General features: G+C 36.8%; 1 long non-coding RNA gene across 2 annotated transcripts in view; it reads left to right on the plus strand.

Annotated features, from left to right (window-relative positions):
• The window catches only part of LOC149219061 (uncharacterized), a 32168-nt gene extending 17817 nt beyond the window's left edge, over window positions 1–14351 (plus strand). The window contains exon 4 of one of the 2 annotated variants that reach the window (XR_016249207.1): window positions 14024–14351. This is a non-coding gene — a long non-coding RNA (uncharacterized LOC149219061). Of the gene's footprint in view, window positions 1–12774; window positions 13988–14023 lie in introns of those variants that run through there. The other variant, XR_016249208.1, reaches the window with a different exon arrangement.
• The last annotated feature ends 5413 nt before the right edge of the window (window positions 14352–19764 follow it).

A 19764-nucleotide genomic window follows, 5' to 3' on the forward strand; every position in this document is an offset into this window, starting at 1 on the left:
CGGGGCCCACAATTTGGCATTTCATCTTCTAGGGTTAGGTTTTGGAATGTTAAGGGTTTTCCATTGTTTCTCAACAATAAATAGGCCTTCGAGCTTCATTGTAACACAGTTCAGAGGCATGTAACCACCACATCTCTTCTTAGAGATAAGCTACCATCGCCCTAGCTGGTTTATTTCCATTTCTGGTTGTAAGCATATTTCAGTATTTTCCATTAATGAAATGAAGTATTATTTCCACTGCATCTTTGAGTATATGGTTATCTTTGTATTTTGCTGCGTTCCTGTTTAAATCTGGATCACACTCACCTACTCCCATAATATGATGGAGCATCTACTCTTTGAAGTGTGCCTTCACCCCCCGTGATTGGGCCAAAATATCTACTATATCTTCAACATTCCTCTTAAATAGCTACGATTTTCTCAATAAACCAAACTATTCCATGAATATTAATCAAGTAGAAATCCCCCCTTGTATCTTCCCTTAGGAAAATCCAACTTGAAAAATTATTGCTTCTAAAATAAACATGTTCAATTTCCTATCATTCAGTTGGTTGTAGCCGCAAATTAAGTATGCCAAAGTTACTGGAATATGTGGTTTAACATAGTTTTCTAACTGGCTGAGGAAGCATTAACCCTCTTCACCCATACTGGCATAGACAATATAGTTATCTAACCAAACTTTGGTTCAAGATTAGATGGGAACAAATAGCAATAAATATGAACAAGAAAATGCAAAATGGAATTTTGTACTAATAAGCAACCTAGGAAATACAAACCCCATTAAGTATATGTGTGTAGGGCAGACAATTTTTACTCTTTGTAGAATATGAAAACACTATGACATATGCTATGAGTGAAAATTCATTGATATTTAGGGCTGAAGCAATAACCTGAGCATTGGTATCACAAGACTATGAGTAGAACTACGTCTTTTTGCCTTGAGGTTACATCCAAGGGATGAATCCAACTTTGTTAACAGATAATGATATCATTATTGAATAGTAATGTGTTATGAAGCCAGCTCAAGAAAAGATAGAAAAGATAGATCAACGCCTTAGAATTCAGCCTCTTCGAGGGGGCAACCTCCTTTACATTACATAAATGAGCAATTCTTGGATGATACAAATGAAAAGACCTCCTTTATATATATATGAGTCTAGGGGGTCATAACATAATCAGAGCCGACATAACAATAATAATGTAATGGCACAATAATAACAATAGTGGGCTTCTATGGGGCACATTAGTAACAATATGGGCACTACATTGGTACATCAATATAATAAGTGGGTTGTACTAATAACAATAAGGGGTTACACTAGTAGTATAGGGGCCTAACATGCCCCTCTCTTTCAAAAAGCATTGTCCTCAACGCTTGAGTAGTTCTTGATGCTTCTGTATAAAATTCTTGTCCTCCCATGTGGAATCTTCAACGGGTAAGTTCTTCCACTTGATGAGATACTCTGAAATTAATCAATTTCGTAGCTGTCGGGTTCTTGTTTCTGTGACTGCTCCAGGTTCCAATATGATTTTTCCTTCCTTTTCAATATCTGGCAATATTTTTTGAATTGGGATCTTTTGCAACTTTTGAATAAGTGGCCATACTTATTTGTCCTTTTTCCATTCATCCCTTGCTTCGTTTATCCAATTTGGTTGGATAATAGAAATAGCACAAAACAATGCTTCCACATCCTCATCCTTGAAGAGTCTTCCCATTCGGTAAGGTCGCCATTTTTTAAGTGCATGTAGTATTGCCAACATTTCCTTCTCATAAATAACTTGCTTTAGATGTAGTAGTAAAAATACCCAGTCGCCTACATCAAAACATTTTTCACTATGATGTTGATCTACCTGTTGTTTCATTTGATTTTGCACCAAAGTGGTGTTATCCTTTAAAAGTTGGAGAACTTGTTGTTGATGCTCAATGTGATCTTTCACTGCTTGAACCTTTTTCTTCTTGATATGTCCTTCTATCTTTAGAGTTTGAGGAGTGGTAATTTCTTCCAATCCTTTACAAGATATGGTCGGATTCATTTCTTGACACTCGATGTGATCTTTCACTTCTTGAACATTTTTCTTTTTGATATGTCCTTCTATCTTGATAGTTTGAGGAGTGGTAATTCCGACCAGTGAATTACAAGATATGGCTGGATTCATTTCTTCTTTCTTGATGTGATCTTTCACTTCTTGCACCTTTTTCTTCTTGATATGTCCTTCTATCTTGAGAGTTTGCGGAGTGGTCATTCTTGCCAATAGTTTACAAGATATGTTCTGATTCATTTCTTCTTTCTCTGGGGTTGGGTCCTGGCATATATCTTCTTCTTTTGATGTTTCTTGATCCTTTTCTTCCTCCTCTTCATACTCTATGTAAAATAATTTCTTCTCAGCACACTTATGACCTTTATTGCATTTGCTGTCACAATTGTAACAAAGCCCTTTTTCTCTTTTTTCTTCCAATTGTTGTGGTCTAACCCTTGTAGGTTGTGGAAGGCTAGGAGAAACAACACATCCATCTTTAAAGTTGTGGGGGGTAGACTTCCTTGTTGCCATAATTTTACTTTCAAATATGTCACAAAGCCCTTTTACTCTTTCCAATTTTTGTGGTGTTGCTCTAAAGAAGGTGTTGCTCTTTGTATCCTCATAATGTGCTATCATTTCCTCCGTGAGAATTGACCATGTAACAAGTTGTTTACGAGAACAAAGCCCTTTATACCATAAAAATTGATCCGGTTCTAAATATGAAGATGCAATACATACCTTTTGTAACAGTGGTACACCATGTAGATCAAAATATTGCTCCATCTGAAGTATCCAATTTACCGGATCCTTGCCATCAAACTTCCTCATCTTGCTTTTTCTTGATTTTAGGACCTCGATCTTGAAACGACTGTAACTCTGTACTTGCAGATATTTAAGTTCTGAAATTGCTACCTGTAGTAGCCCTCTGTGTCCTCTTTCCAATGCCACCAGTCTGATCCAAATTGGATTCTCCAAAAAATAGTTATGCACAATCTCCCAAGATGACCTGATTATAGACCTTTCCAAAAGAGCGAACTTGTATGAAGTGCCACGTGTCAATTTTTCAACTTTTGGCTCTGAAAAAGATATACAAGAAACTACAGTCCGTCCTCTTTCTGTACCTTCTTATGAAATTTCAATCCAATGCTCAGAGAGAAAGTTATGACTATTTTCCCCAGGTCACCTGTTTTGAATGTAATTCAGGAGTATGCAAAAAGACCAAATTCCTCAGATCATATCTCCGTAAATATTGCGCGAAAAGCTTTGAAATTCGGACCCCAGGTTCAGAACGATTTCTTCTCAAATGGGTTTTTTTTGTGTCTTCTGAAACGTCACAGGAAAAAAGTTATAGCGAAAATGCCACGATGACCTGTTTGGAGCAGCGAAACCCTAGAATCCAAAGCTCTGATACCAAAGGTTATGAAACCAGCTCAAGAAAAGATAGAAAAGATAGATCAACGCCTTAGAATTCAACCTCTTCGAGGGGGCAACCTCCTTTACATTACATAAATGAGCAATTCTTGGATGATACAAATGAAAAGACCTCCTTTCTATATATAGGAGTCTAGGGGGTCATAACATAATCAGAGCCGACATAACAATAATAATGTAAGGGCACAATAATAACAATAGTGGGCTTCTATGGGGCACATTAGTAACAATATGGGCACTACATGGGTACATCAATATAATAAGTGGATTGTACTAATAACAATAAGGGGTTACACTAGTAGTATAGGGGCCTAACATAATGCTAGAAAATATATGCAATTTTCCAAGACTCTGAATGCTTAAACCATACAAGGAAACCCTTTATCTCTTCTTCCACAATGATATGGACAATATTCTAGGTTTTTGAGCTCTTTTTGAATCTAGGACTTAATCCTGTCGTTTTCATTCATGTTTCTTTTTGGCAAATGAAATATTTTCTTTATGAATGTTTTTGGAATCTAACAATTTACAATTTAAATTTCTCAGGTCAATTTTCTCCATCTTAAACTCATTTATTTTGATCTTTGGCATGTGATAACCGAGACTCACTCGTTTATATTTTCACAAGTTTATTTATTTGTATATAAACAAATTATGTTGCTTAACTTTATTGGATTATGTACCCTTTCTTTTCCTCTTTACTTGTCCCCTACCTGTTAGTTTCTAATTTCATAGCTTTTCCACCATTCATCTCAGGCCATGTTTTCTTCTCCCTTCATTTGTCCCCTTCTTGGCTAGTTGATTTCCATACTATTACCATCCTTTCTTTCCACGATTTGATCCATTGCACCCTTTCTTTGCATCCTTACAACTACACAATTACATGAACAATGAGAGGAGCATGACATTGATGAAAGTCCAAAGTCTTAGTAAAGTAGCCATGCACCACTGTAATATATTCAATTACATTGATGGTAAGTAGTGTGGTGTAGCATACCTACTCTACTTTGTGCAGATGAATGATATTCCTTTTAATAGAGTCAAAGGAAACAAATTGTTGTGAGCTCCCTAAACTTTAGCATTGCCTATCCCTTTGATAGAATATTTATTTCCTAACTACTAAGAAAATCATCCTATAATTGAGTGTTCTCACATGAAAAATATACATTTTGTATGTGTTATGCTCTTAACCTGCAAAAAGATACCGAAATACAGAATATGCGAAGAAAGATACCCATAACATAGAATAGTGAGAGACAACAACAAATATTTTATTATTCAGAAAGCAATGTTCACTGGCCTCTTTGAGGGGGCAACCTCCGATAGAGCAGAGCTTGATACAAAAATAAGACACGATACTCCTCGCAGGGAGTCTCTATCCTTTATATATGACTCATACATGCAATACCATGGATCAATACCATGGGTTTTATTAATACCATCTATCTAATACCATGGCCCATTTGCAACTAACTGTGGTCCCGTCATTAATTGCGGGCTAACCACTTACAATTATTAATATGGGCTTTATTGACTCTTTACTATGACTCGATCCCACTGCATAAATAAGGGGGTTAGGGTGGGACCCTAACATGCCCTCCCCCTTAAGAATAGCCTTGTCCTCAAGGCTGAAACTGCGGAAACTGCTGAAGAATAGTGGCTGGTTCCCAAGTTGCATCTTCCAGAGAGGTGTCTTTCCACTTGACGAGAACTTCCCTAATCATGCGGCCATGCAGGTGCCTTTCTCGTGTGTCTAGGACCTGTTCAAGTTGGAGCTAGATTGACCCTTCCTCGTCCAATTCAGGTAGACTGGTTTGAATTCTGCAATTGTTCCCAATCACTTTCTTGAGGCATGAGACATGGAAAACTAGATGGATTTTTGCAGTAGGCGGCAAAGCCAGCTTGTAGGCTACTTCTCCAATGCGCAGAAGTACTTGATATGGTCCGTAAAATTTTGGAGATAGTTTCTGACAACCCTTGTCTTTGAGTGATGTTTACTTATATTGTTGCAGCCTCAAAAAGACCTGATCCCCTTCTTGAAATTGGCGCTCTGAGCGATGCTGGTCTCCCTGTTGCTTCATGTGGTTTTGAGCTTGATGAAGATTCTCTCTAAGATGGGCGAGCATGGTTGCGCGGTTTTGTAGGAGTTGATCCACTGCTTGTACCTTTGAGCACCCCTTGATATAAGAAGTAGGAGAAGGAGGGAGTTGACCATATACTGCTTCATAGGGAGTCATTTTGGTGGTGGCATGATAGTTGGTGTTATACCACCATTCAGCCAGAGGTAAGCACTGTACCCAAAGATGTTGCTTTTCTGAAGTGGAACACCTAGGGTAGGTTTCCAGACATTTGTTGACGGCTTCAGTTTGACCATCTGTTTGTGGATGATAAGAAGTGTTGAGTTTAAGTTGGGTGCCTTGTAGCCTGAAGAGTTCTTGCCAAAAATTACTGGTGAAGATCGGGTCGCGATCGGACACAATAGAATGGGCATGCCATGCAATTTGAAGATCTGATATGAAAGATTGAGCAACCAAAGTCGGTGTAAACGGGTGGGGTAGGGCGCAGAAATGAGCATACTTCGAAAGTCTGTCCACAACCACCATGATGACTGACTTGTTTCCTGACTTTGGAAGACCTGTAATGAAATCCATAGAAACCTCCATCCATATTGCTGCCGGGATAGGCAACAGTTGTAATGTGCCTGGTGCTTTGACGGTCTCCCCTTTGTGGCGTTGACAGACATTGCATTCTGCTACAAAAGTAAGGATGTCCTTTTTTATGCCTGTCCAAAAAAATGATCTTCTGGTGCGAGCATATGTCTTCTGAAAGCCTGAATGTACTGCAATGGGGGATGAGTGCAATTCTGCCAAAATGCGACTTTTGAGGGTGGATGTTGGTGATATTGCAACTCTGTCCCTGTAGCGAAGAATATCATCCTGCCACGAGTAGCCCTTGGTGGAATTTGGATCCGCCTGCAATTGAGAAATGAGTTGGGAGAGCCCGGGATGTGAAAACCATTCCCTGCAAGCCTCTTCAATCCATTCTGGAATGGGAAGGGAAATTGCTAACAGGGTACTTCCCTCCTCAAATTGGCGAGATAATGCATCTGCTACACTATTTTCTTGTCCTTTCTTGTAAATGATCTCACAATCATATCCCAGCATTTTGGCGAGCCATTTATTTTGTTGTGGGGAAGATAGGCGTTGCTCCAAAAAATATTTAAGACTGTGATGGTTTGTGCGGATTTGGAAACGTCGCCCCAATAAGTAAGGTCGCCAGGTCTCTACTGCATGTAAAATGGCCATCATTTCCTTCTCATAGGTAGATTGGCCCAGATTCTTCCCACTTATTTGTTGGCTTGTGAAGGCCAAAGGTCACCCTTCCTGCATTAAGACCTCCCCAATACCCGTACCCGAAGCATCACATTCAATGACAAAATTGGCGAAGTCAGGGAGTGCTAAGACTGGAGTGGAACACATGGAATTTTTGAGAGTTGTAAATGCCTGTTGTGCGTCCTCATTCCAGAAGAATGAATTTTTCTTCAGGAGTTGAGTGAGGGGCTTCGCTATGCGACCATAATTGCGGACAAATTTGCGATAATAGCCTGTGAGACCCAAAAATCCTCTCAGGCTCTTCAAGGTCTTAGGTTGAGGCCAATCCTGCATTGCCTGGATCTTTTTGGGGTCCACCTTGACACCTTCACGCCCCACAATGTGGCCCAAATACTCAACTTCTTCCATGCCAAACAAACACTTGGACATCTTAATGAATAATTTATGCTTGCGGAGCAGTTGCAATAGTAGATCTACATGCTGAAGATGTGCGGCCCAAGTGCAACTACAGATGAGGATGTCATCGAAGAAGACAAGGACAAATTTCCTGAGATATGGTTTGAGAAGGTGGTTCATAAGGCTTTGAAAGGTAGATGGGGAATTTCAAAGACCGAATGGCATGACCAGGAACTCATAATGGCCTTCATGAGTTCGGAAAGCAGTCTTTGGAATGTCGACTTCCTTCATGCGAATTTGGTGGTAGCCTGAGCGAAGATCCAGCTTAGTGAAGAATTGAGCTCCATTGAGTTCATCCAGCAAATCATCAACCACCGGGATGGGAAATTTATCTTTGACTGTCAACTTATTGAGGGCCCTGAAGTCTGGACACATCTACCACTCCCCATCTTTCTTGAGCACCATGACCACCAGTGATGAATAAGGACTAACGCTGGGACGAATGACACTTGCTTCCAAAAGTTCCTTGATTATTTTTTCTATTTCATTCTTTTGGGTGAACAAATATCTGTATGGGCGCACATTTGGGGGTTGGGCCCCTGGAACCAAGGTGAGGCTATGATCATGTTCCCCTCTCGAGGGTGGAAGCTCATGAGGCTTGTCAAAGACCGACAAATGGTTATTTAAAATCTGTTGCATCTCAGGATGAATCAACAGAGACTTGGTTTCGACTGCCTGGATGGCATTAAATTGAGCTATAACTCCATGATGGCCCTTTTTTAGCAATTTTTCCATCCTATGCGAGCTGATGATAGAGGGAGCTCCTGCCTGGAGTCCACGGAGGGTATGTGTGGAGTTGTTCTGCTTAAATCTCACATATAACTCCTGGAAATCCATTGTGATTGGCCCAAGGGTGTGAAGCCATTCAGCACCGAGGACAATGTCGCACCCTCCCATGTGTATGGCAAACATGTGGGTCTTCAACTGATAATCCCCCACTTGAAGTTTGACATTTTCACAGCAGCCTTCACATTTCATTGTGCCCCTATCCGCAATTTGGGCTTGGAAGTTAGAAACTGCTCGTACAAAACAATGCACTGCTTCCGCGACTTTTTGATGGATGAAATTATGTGTACTTCCACTATCAATCAAGACTACTACTGGGCGATGTTTAATAAAACCTCTGATTTTGAGAGTTTGAGGTGAAGAAATCTCGGCCAAAGCATGCAACGAAATAACGGGTTCGTCAGGGACATTGTCCTTTTGGTTGTCCTCTTCTACCGCCTCATGTTCCTCCAATGGTGGGTCTTCCTCTGATGAGCTGTAATCAGTGGCATCAATTTGAAAAAATTTGGGCTCCTTGAATTTATGACGTGGGGAGTATTTTTCATCACAGTAGTAACATAATCCTTGCTTTCTTCTTTCGGCCATTTCTGCAGGTGACACCTTTTGAACCTTAAGTGTTTGAGTCGTGCTGTGAGCCTGTGGGGGGCGACCCTTAGCTGTGAAATTTGGGCGACTGTACTGGGCTGCTAACGCACGTTCCACGTTATGAGCTACCTTGCAAGCCTCCGTCCATGTGGGAGGGTGGTGCAGTATGATGTGGGCTTTTATGGCTTCTTTAAGACCGCTGATAAAACATTCCGTGTAGAACACATCTGAGAGACCCCTAGTACGGAAGGCTAACGCTTCAAAGGCTGTAACATATTCAGCCACTGTGCCAGTCTGTCAGAGCTTAGTAAGACGACCCAGAAAAGAAGATTCTTGGTCAAAGTGGTCTGTAAGAGCTTTTTTGAAGGTGGTCCAAGTCACAAAAGGTCCATTTCAACGTTGATGCCATTCCCACCATTGCCACCTTTCAGTGTCCAAGTACATGCTCCCCACCATAAGCTGAGTCTCATTATCTAAGGTGTTATTCAGATTGAAATAATACTCCATTTGTGCTATCCATGCTGCCGGGTGAGAACCATCAAATTTATGCATATCCAACTTGGGAGGTCGCGGACGAGATTGTTGGTGGGAGCCCCAGAGGTGAAGAGAGTGGCTAGACTCACCCTCATTGTGTCCATTGCCAATATACGCCTCCTCGTGGGCTTCCTCCTTGCCCTTCGGGATTATGCTAGTTAGTCTGTCAAGCTGAAGTTGGAGGGATTACAAGGTTTGTTCTAGTTTGTCCATCCTCTCATTGGCCATAGCTTGAGCTCTAGTTTCTACCATGCACCGACCTAATGTTCTTGAAATTTGGGACCGCCCAAAAAAATTTTCACTAAGAATTGAATGGTACCACCTTGCTCAGCTCGTCATCCTGATTCTGATGGGCTAGATCACCAATAAGTGCCCCGGAAGATCTCAAACTTTTTTTTTTCTCTCTGAAAACTCCTAACGGAGTTTTACTCCTTCCTTAGGAATACTGCAATAACCGAATCCTCAAAATGTCAATGCTGCCAAAAGTCCTGCAAAAATCATGCCCTGGTATAAGAACCCCACACAACTACTCAGATTCGGTGGATCTGAGAGATCTGAATGGCGGATCAGATAGCTCTGAGCGGCGGAACTGATTGCTGCTAAGGATCTGATGGATCTAATAGATTGGAATGGCTGGTCGGAACTGCGGGACTGATGTCTGCTGCTGCTTCTACACCCCTTTGCGCGAGCGGATCTGGTAGAGATGATGCGTGATCCCAAGATAGAAAAGGGAACTATGGTCTTGAGGAGTGTCAGGTGCTACAGATCGCAATATACATAAGGGTCTGACAGTAGTACTCGGCCCAATGTTTTAGGGCTCTAACTAAGGAGGATCAACTGTACCCTTAGTCGTACAACCCGACTACCCTATCGTACGGGCGAGTAATCTCTCCGAGTGCTGTTCTCGGTGTACTGTAGCAGCAAGATGGTCGACAGTTTATCTATGGCGAGGTTGCAGAGGAGCTAAGGGGCTTCCGATATACCCAGAAGGTACTTGGAAGACAGTCCGTACGCGGTTCTGTCTAATGCGCTACTACTCGAAGGGGTACCCACAGGGGTTACAAGGGAGTCCAACAAGCGTGACCACCTCTTGTATTTCCTACGTGCATGCCTCCCCAAATCCGCAGGTTTATGCGCTCAATGACAGATCCCGTGGTTTAAAGACGCCGGAACACGTCTCTAGCCAAAAAAAAAAAATTGCTAAGAAATGGAGATCCCACTGGCCCTGGAAAGTGCTCTGATACCACTTGTTATGCTCTTAACCTGCAAAAAGATACCCAAATACAGAATATGCGAAGAAAGATACCCAGAACATAGAATAGTGAGAGACAACAACAAATATTTTATTATTCAGAAAGCAATGTTCACTAGCCTCTTCGAGGGGGCAACCTCCAATAGAGCAGAGCTCGATACAAAAATAAGACACCATACTCCTCGCAGGGAGTCTCTATCCTTTATATATGACTCATACATGCAATACCATGGATCAATACCATGGGTTTTGTTAATACCATCTATCTAATACCATGGCCCATTTGCAACTAACTGTGGTCCTGTCATTAATTGCGGGTTAACCACTTACAATTATTAATATGGGCTTTATTGACTCTTTACTATGACTCGATCCCACTACATAAATAAGGGGGTTAGGGTGGGACCCTAATTTTAATAGAGTCAAAGGAAACAAATTGTTGTGAGCTCCCTAAACTTTAGCATTGCCTATCCCTTTGATAGAATATTTATTTCCTAACTACTAAGAAAATCATCTTATAATCGAGTGTTCTCACATGAAGAATATACATTTTGTATGGATGTCTTCAAACTAACTGTGTAGAAATTTATAATTCAAATTTAGCCATTTTTTCCATCTTAAACTCACTTTTCTCATCTGTTTTCATCATTAGCATGTGATTGAAAGTCAAGAAAGTCTTCTTCATATCTATGCAATCTTATTATCTTTGCATATAAACAAATAAATAAATTCCTCATTTTATCATCCCATTTACCTTCCAGGCATAGTTGAATTAGTTTATTCTACTAAAGCAATTCATGTGAAGTAGTTTCCAAGAATGAATTTCTCTTGTTGTTTCTCCTTAGAAAATTGAGATTGAATAAGAAATTGCCTCAAGAATAAAACAAGTGAAGGTTTTTTTCACATGTCACCTCTTCTCAAACTCAATGTCTCTTCTTTATATGAGTTTCTTCTCTTGAGGATAATTCCTGTAGTGGCAATTACAATCAGTCTACGACCTAAGACAACCAAGTTGAGCAAGATTATAGACACAACTTGTGAAGAACATAAAACAATATCTGACCCAATTGAGTTAAAGATATTGCACATTGGAGCTAAGTTCAAGAGTAGTGGTAAATTATATGGAAAGACACCCTCACTAACACTAATCGATGAAGAGATTTTAAATTTAAATATTAGGTGTAATATTTCTTGAATAAAGCTAATAACTTTCAGAGTAGTCATTTAAGTAACTACCCATAGATAAGGCTCTAGAATCTTGCAGGCCAGTAAAAGACAAATAATTTACTCATTGAAAATTGCAAGAGAGAAATATGAAGCTTAAACTCAGCTTGGACTTTGTACGCATCCAACCTGGAACAAATGTATCAAGTCAGGTTGCAATTGAGAGCCTTGATAGATCATGCTATGTCCTTGTATAATTAATCCAATGGAGAAATGTTTCTTTGGTCTCCCCATGATGCAAAAGTTGGATGCTATCATCAAATAGTTGCTAATTATCTTTAATATTTGGTAGGTTTTAGCGAGTCTGTAACAGACAAGGTTTGTATACTCACAAATATTCAGAATATCTAGAATATAGTAATATCCATAATAGGACAAGGAATATTTACATATAAGTAATATTTATATATAAGAATGTTGAATGTACAATTCATATTATTGGTTCCAAATGAGCGTTGAAATTCGATTGCAAGTTGAATTTCTGATCTTGGTAATTACTTGTGAGAGAATTATTATTCTATGAGCATTCTTTATTCTTCGTCAAACAATTATACGTTAACAATTTAAATTGTAAGAGATTACTAATTCCTATGGTTTGTAGAAAATATGATTGAGTATTAGGATCCTACGATATTGGGGTTGTCTTGGTTTTTGAAATGGATATCTTTTAGGATGTAAATACATATGAAAGAAGAAATTCAAGTGGGTACATTTGGCTAGATAAATTGGAAAGGTGTGTAAATGACATAGTTTTAGAAACAATTCCAAAATGCCATTTGTTTGGCATATTTTATACTTTTGGTGGGTATGTGAAGATAACATGCGAAAAGGATACTATGGGGTACAACTAGTTAAGAATGGACCAATAATAGAAATGATAATAACCTGGATTTCTATATTGCTTTTAACACAAAATTTACATCACGATAAAAGTATGAATATCCCATTAAGTATGACCTAAAGATGATTCAAGGAATCTCACCTTTAGGCTATGTACATGGAAGAGTAATTTCAAAGGTCTAAAGTTTTATTTGAGGCACTGTTTGTTTGTTTTAGTTAGAAAAAGGTTTTCTCTTGGTTTTATGTGACTTTCAATTTATCATTTGTAGCATGTTGAGAAATGGGAAAGAATAACGTGTGACATTTATTTTGCAGAAATTGATGTTGAATGAAAGGATACAGAGTTTAACCAAGCTACAATCTAATTTGGTAAAGGCAGAGGAACATCTTAAAAATCTGACTAAGAATACACCATATATAAAGTTTGAACACAAGTAATATATGGTTTTTTCTTTTTCATATATTTTCTTTTTCCTACCTCATTAAGGTTGATTTTTCTGTTGTCCTACTTGATTGATACCTTCTCATGACATAAAGACTTTAAATATGAATTAATATGTTCCTGAAACAAATCAGATTCAAAGTTTATAGATGTAAAAGAAAAAAAAGAATGTCAATGCCTTCATTTGATTTTTACTTGACTCTTATATGGACATGTTATAGGAAATGAGATTGCAAAAAGGATGGGGAGACAATGTAGAACATGTCTTGGATATGATTCATTTGTTGTTGGAGATTATTCAGGCACCTGCGCCATCAACTTTGGAAATGTTTCTAGTAGGGATTCCTATGATTTTTAATGTTGTGATTCTTTCACCTTATGGTTATTTTGGGAAAAAAAAGTTTTAGGAATGTTAGACAAGACACAGGTGGATATGTAAAAAAATATTTTATAATTGCAATGTCTATTCCTTGATATCCTGTCTTTATTGTTTGGTTGTATTTTGAATGTTTCCTTTGAGTTTGTTTTGTTTTTTAACCATGAAATTGAAAATAATTGGTATCATGTCCATTTAAACATCCAAAGCTTGAATACGAGATTAGTATTACATGATATTAATTGAAATTCTTTTAGCTATTTTGTGTTAAGAAAATTTCATGACTATTAGAAAAGTTTACTTTCATGTTGTTATTTGCTTGACCAAGTTCATGTGTTAGAGAATGAAATGTGTTGTGAATTAATGACAAGGATTAAACATCACACCTTAGATAATTTGTTTTCACAAGTTATTTACAGTTTGAGTTTTTTAGCATGTAACTTAGTTGGCTTGATTGTGTGTAAGATTTCTCTAAAGGTTGAATACTAAGTTACTAAGTTGTTTTTTCTATGGTGATGTTTTATTTTAATTGTTTATATAGGTCATTTAACCACATAGTGTCCACTATCCGACCCAACTGAAGAAAAAATATTCGCATTTCTTACTTTTATGGAGAAAAATTGCATTGTCATTGCTGATGTTGATGTATATTTCGTATAAATATTTTAATTCTACTTTAGTTTATATTCCAATATTCATCGTATTTCATGTCTTATACTCTACATTGTATCTTCTTTCGTTTTCAGGAGAGGAACTCAATATTAATGGTAAGAAGCAAGAATTGAAGAAAGAGGAGAACAATAACATTGGAACAACGAATGCAAAAAGAGAAAGAAGAGAACTAGTTTAGTGATACCCTTAGAGCCAATATATCGCATAAGACACACAGATAGAGATTGATGGTTAAGTCTTCAAAGTTGGTGAATTCACTTGCAATGTCTTGGAAATACGGTGATAATGTTTTGAAGTGATGAAACAATATTTCATGTCTAAATTGCAGTCCATTAATATTAAGTTGGAAACTCATGTTGTCATACTTGATATTTTATATAATATAATTTATGGTTGAAATTATTTATATTTGCACGTGATATTATTTAGTATTGTAATTAACATATGTAACTTTGCGTTTTCATATTAGATGAATATGCACATTGTATGACAATCTTTTTTTTTTTTTAGTCTCAAAATCATACAAATTAATTTGTGTTGATTAATAATGAACACATAAAATCAATCTAAAACCACTGAATTAGTAGTTCATATTGAGTAATGATGAATAAAAATAAAATTAATATAAAACTAAATTAGTCGTTTATAATACTTATTAATGAAAGTAAATGAAATGAATATTAACTACCGAATTAGTCGTTTATATAATGAATATGAAACTACCAAAAAAATATAGAAATGACTACTGCAAATAATAATTTTGTGATTACAAATGATGACTAAATTTCGCATTAATATGACTATTAGTAGTTAATTTACAATACCTTATAACATGACCAAAATTTAGTCATATTTCTTTAGTCATTAACTGGTTTCAAATGGTGACTCAAATTTACATATATATGACTATTACTAGCTAATTTACACTATCTTATAACACGACCAACATTTTGGTCATATTTCTTTGGTAATTAATTGGTTTTTTAAGGTGATCATATAGTAATACATTTTTTTGTATATTTGGTCATTAATCGTGGCAATTAATGACTAAATCAATGACTAAGTTAATGACCAAATTTATGACTAAGTATACTATTAGACGATAAAATTGAGACAACTAATTAATGACTAAGCTAAAAACGACTAAAAATTGGTCGCGTTATAAGATACTGTAAATTAGCTAATATTGGTCACCGATTAAAAAATGGTTGTTTATATGCAAATTTTAGTCGTTTTTTAAGCAACTAATTAGCCATTTTCTACTAATGGTGGTTTTACTCTTGTGAAATGCCTGAGCAGTCTAACATGGTATTTGTACAATCTAGAAAATCTTCCCTCACATGTAAAGTACTTCATAATAACCCTCATCAGTGGAGCAAGTTTTTCAAGGAGATGTCTAAAAGGAAAAACCTTCTTAATGCTGTGTTTATAGTGACCTTTGATGAAAGGTTAATAGTTTTGTAGGTCCAAGTCCAGACTCTTAAACCATTTTTCTCCACTGTTGGGTATCCCTGTGGTTTCTACTATGACTTCAGTTGAAATAGTGAAACTAACACCTGCAACAATGACCTTATCTCTCCTAAGATGAGTGGCAAACAAACTGGTCAACTTGGCATGGTATTTGACCCTTTGAACTAGCTCACAAAACCCTAAACACCCTACATTTTGAAAGCATTGTTTGGACAGTGGGGAAGACATCATCTCATCAATGTTTAGTGGTTCAAACCTTGAAATTTGGCCTCCCTTATTATAGGATTTCCTTTCCTCCATTTTGACAGTGTGCAAGAGAAAACCCTAATTAGGAAAATAGGGGAATTGGATGAGGGGATAGGATGAAGGGTTTAGGGAAGGGAAAAGAGGGTAGGAAAATTTAGGGAAGTAGGTAGGGGTTTTAGGAATGTTTGGGAAGTGAAATGGAATGAAATGGGTGTGAGGTATGATCTAGGGAATTTATACACAATCCAACTAGGAAAACTGTGAAAAATGCAGTGTATGGGCAAATTTGAGGATATGCACCATGAAATCAAGGAAAATAGACTTATGGAGGGGTCAAATAGACTTGAACTTACTTGTAGAAAGCTGTTGAGGATTTAAATTACACTTTGGAAACCTTTGAAAACTGTTTTATGACTGTAGGATAGAAAACACAACGAAATTCCGTGTAGGAGAGAAAACACAACAAAATTCTAGAAAATGCAACATAGGTCCTGGAAAACGCAGTGTGGGTGTTTGAATTGCCTTTTGGAGTATTTATGCCTACTAAAATGTTGAGGAGATGATTTGTTGGTGAATGAGATCTCTCTACTAATGAATATGAGAGAGAGAAATGAAATGAGATGGTCTTTATAGCTTGTTAAAGTCAATTTCATAATGGTAGGGTGGCCCACCATATGTTTTCACTTTGCTTTTGAAAGCTATGTAACTTTGGAACTTTCAAATGCAAATTTAGAACATTGAACTTATTACATCATTTTGAAATAAATTACACTTTGGAACATAACCTTTTCAGCAAAACCCTACTACTACTCCATCATTTGCCGGATTTATTAATGACATGGCAGATTTTGATGACTTTAACCCTAATGACTTAATGGTGACACTGAGCTGAATGAAGACCATGGTGATGTGACTGAGAAGATGATGATGATCTTTTAGTGATGGTACATCCAATTAAGTGATGGCAGTGACCAGAACATGAAAATTTTGAAGGAGCAACAATAGACCTAGACACACTAGCTAGTGACCAAATTTTATTCTGAAAACCTAATGAAATGATTAAAGTTTGACTTTGAGACTCCTAAAAAAACCTTGTAAGAGCATATTTGATCATTGGTGATAGGAATAACTGACTGAACTAACAAGTCCCATGAATGATCTTACCTCATCCATGTTGCTAGGAGCTGTCCACTCCATGATAACCCTTATCTTTTTTGGATCCACTACTATACCTTCCTTGGAAACAACATACCCCAAGTAATGTACCTCTATATAAAAGAAACTGCATTTACTGAGCTTAGCATACAACTGATGCTCTCTCAGCAATATCAATATTGCTACTAAGTGCTCGGCATTCTCTTCTTCATTCTTAGAATATATCAATATATCATCATTGAATACAATAACAAAATTTTCTAGATAAGGATGTAACACACTATTCGTCAAGCATATAAAAGTAGTGTCTAGTTAATTTAACGTCTTAAATTGCTCTACATAAATTATCAATCCGGGTATCATAAACTGATGAAGTGTGGTGCACCATATGTGCTTAGTTAACATTTTTCTTACTTCGTTGTTTTATAGATTTTATTTTGTTTTGGGGTTTTGTTCTTGTTGATCTCCTAAAGTATCTAATGCAAATGGAAAACCTATTCTAAGGTCTTAAGAATACTTTTAAATGTCAAGTATGGATGTAGATTTCAAGACAAGGTCTATGTCCCTAATGGTAACTTCCAAAACTTAGCACTTCAAAAGATCTTAAAACATGTTATTGATGGAATTAGTACTTAAACAAAAGTGTAAGTATACAGCTATTTCAATCAAGCAAAAGATGAAATACTGATCATGAAATCACTGTCTCTGCTGCTTGTCTAAATACGGAAATAAAAGTTAAGCTATTGCACTCAAACAAATCAAAAATTACAAGGAAAGTAAAACTAAAATCAAATTACACATTCATAATTCGATCCCTCACCATTAGTCCCACTATGGCTTTCGGAGGTAACCATCAATGATATGAGCAATTTAATATCTAATTGCAGAAAAGTAAAACTAAAATCAGATCACATCAATTCATAGTCTGACTCCTCGCCAGTTAGTCTCGCTATGGCTTTCAGAGGTAATTATCAACAACTTGAGCAATCTGATATCTAGTTGCATAAAAGTAAACTTAAAATCAAATCACATCAATTCATAGTCTGACCCCTCGCCAGTTAGTTTCGCTATGGCTTTTGGAGGTAATCATCAACAACTTGAGCAATCTGATATCTAAACTAACTAACAAAGCAAATGAATAAGAATGAAATCAAAGCATAACTGAAATTGAAAAGCTAAAAAAAAAAACAAAGTCAGCAAAGAGGTAAATCTCATGTCACTATTTGATGCAAAAACATGTAAAGAAAAACTAATCTACAATCAACCGGTTGAACACACTTACATGAATTAAAATTGTATGAATGGAAAATCTAATCTATCAAACTTGAAAGCAATCAAATGACATAATGAAATCAAAGAAAAATTACAAAATGAAATCTACTCTACCTTACATTCTAATATGTTCCATGACATCTACTTCACATCTCCTTCCATGTTGAGAACATCAAAGCCTTATTCAAATTCTTTAAAATTACAAAGTACAACAAAGCTCTCCAAAGATTTCAAAAGCCATCAAGGAAGAACTACAAACTCCAAGCTAAATAACTAAAAGTCAAGCCAAGCTAACAAATAAAGGAGAGAGATCTCCTATTTATACAAAAAGATGAAAAACCATCTCATTAATGAGAGTCCATGAATCTCTCCCTCTACCTCTAGAGTCCTAATCAAAATAGAAACTGATAAGACACATGTCTTCTTAGAGTTACAATACAATTAGGAGATGTGACACATATCTTCATGATCCCATGATTCTTTCCACTCAAATTCGAATTTGGCCTTAGAGTGCCACATAAGGGTCTTCTAGAAGTCTCCTTTCAACCTACACATGTCAACAATCTCAACCCATTTGTTAGGTATAAGCATATGCACATTATTTTCTAATTTTTAACCACAAATTCACTTAAAAGGCTTAGAATTAATAAAGATTGGAAAAACATAAATGTGGCCCAATGATAATGAAAGTGGGATGAATGTGGTGACATAGTAGTGAAATGGAGGTGATATAATGGACATAATAGGGAAAGTGTAATGGAAATGAATGACATTTTCAAGAGCCAACATACCCCCCAACTGAAGTTATTGCATGTCCTCATGCAATATATATTACATCAACTCTTTTGATCCTTGAGCTTTGGCTTAACTTTGCATAATATCATTTTATAACTTCATATTTTTGCAAAGTGTTTTACTTGAATAGCAACATGGCTGGTTCTTGTGTTACAACCAATTTTTTGTTGTTGTTGTTGTTGTATTCTATTTTGATCTTTGAACTTTGCATAATAATATTTTGATTATTGTTTCAAAGTATATCTTTATTGGATTGCATGATGGTTTGTTTTTGTGTGACAACCATGATTTTGTTTGTATCCAATTTATCCTTTAAGCACTTTTTGAAAAGCCATTGTATGTTCATAATAACAATGTAATAGTTAATATATGTTGGAAGTATGTGGGCTCCTGAATATGATATGGATATGGCATATGAAGATGAATGTATTCCCCCCCAACTGATGGTATTGACAATTTTATGAAATGAGGAAGAGAAATGTTTTTCCAACAATTATTATTCTAGCTTTTTATGGAATTCTATGGTCAAAAGTTAGAAAATGACGTACCTTCACTTACCCTTTGGAATGGATGAGTTGTATGTGTGGTGGCTGAAAAATTCTGATCATATTCTTCTTCAAGTGGCTGAACAAGAGGAGTCATGGATAGAGAGATAAGATGACTTTTTATTGTTTCTACTAAAACTTGCTGAATCTGCTCCAAAATGCTGAAAATAATAGTCTTCATGTCTTCAAAACTCATTGGCACAATTCCTACTATGTGAAAAAATGTTCTGATGTCGAACATCGTAGGAAATTGTTGACTTAGTGGCCATTAATGGATGCCACTAGTTAACATGAGAACTCTCATCATTGATGACAATGAGAGTCAAGATGCC

The sequence above is a fragment of the Pinus tabuliformis genome, chromosome Q (genome assembly GCF_031772625.1).
Source record: "Pinus tabuliformis cultivar Carrire ecotype Pingquan chromosome Q, CPIR1, whole genome shotgun sequence".
Taxonomy (NCBI): Eukaryota; Viridiplantae; Streptophyta; class Pinopsida; order Pinales; family Pinaceae; genus Pinus; species Pinus tabuliformis.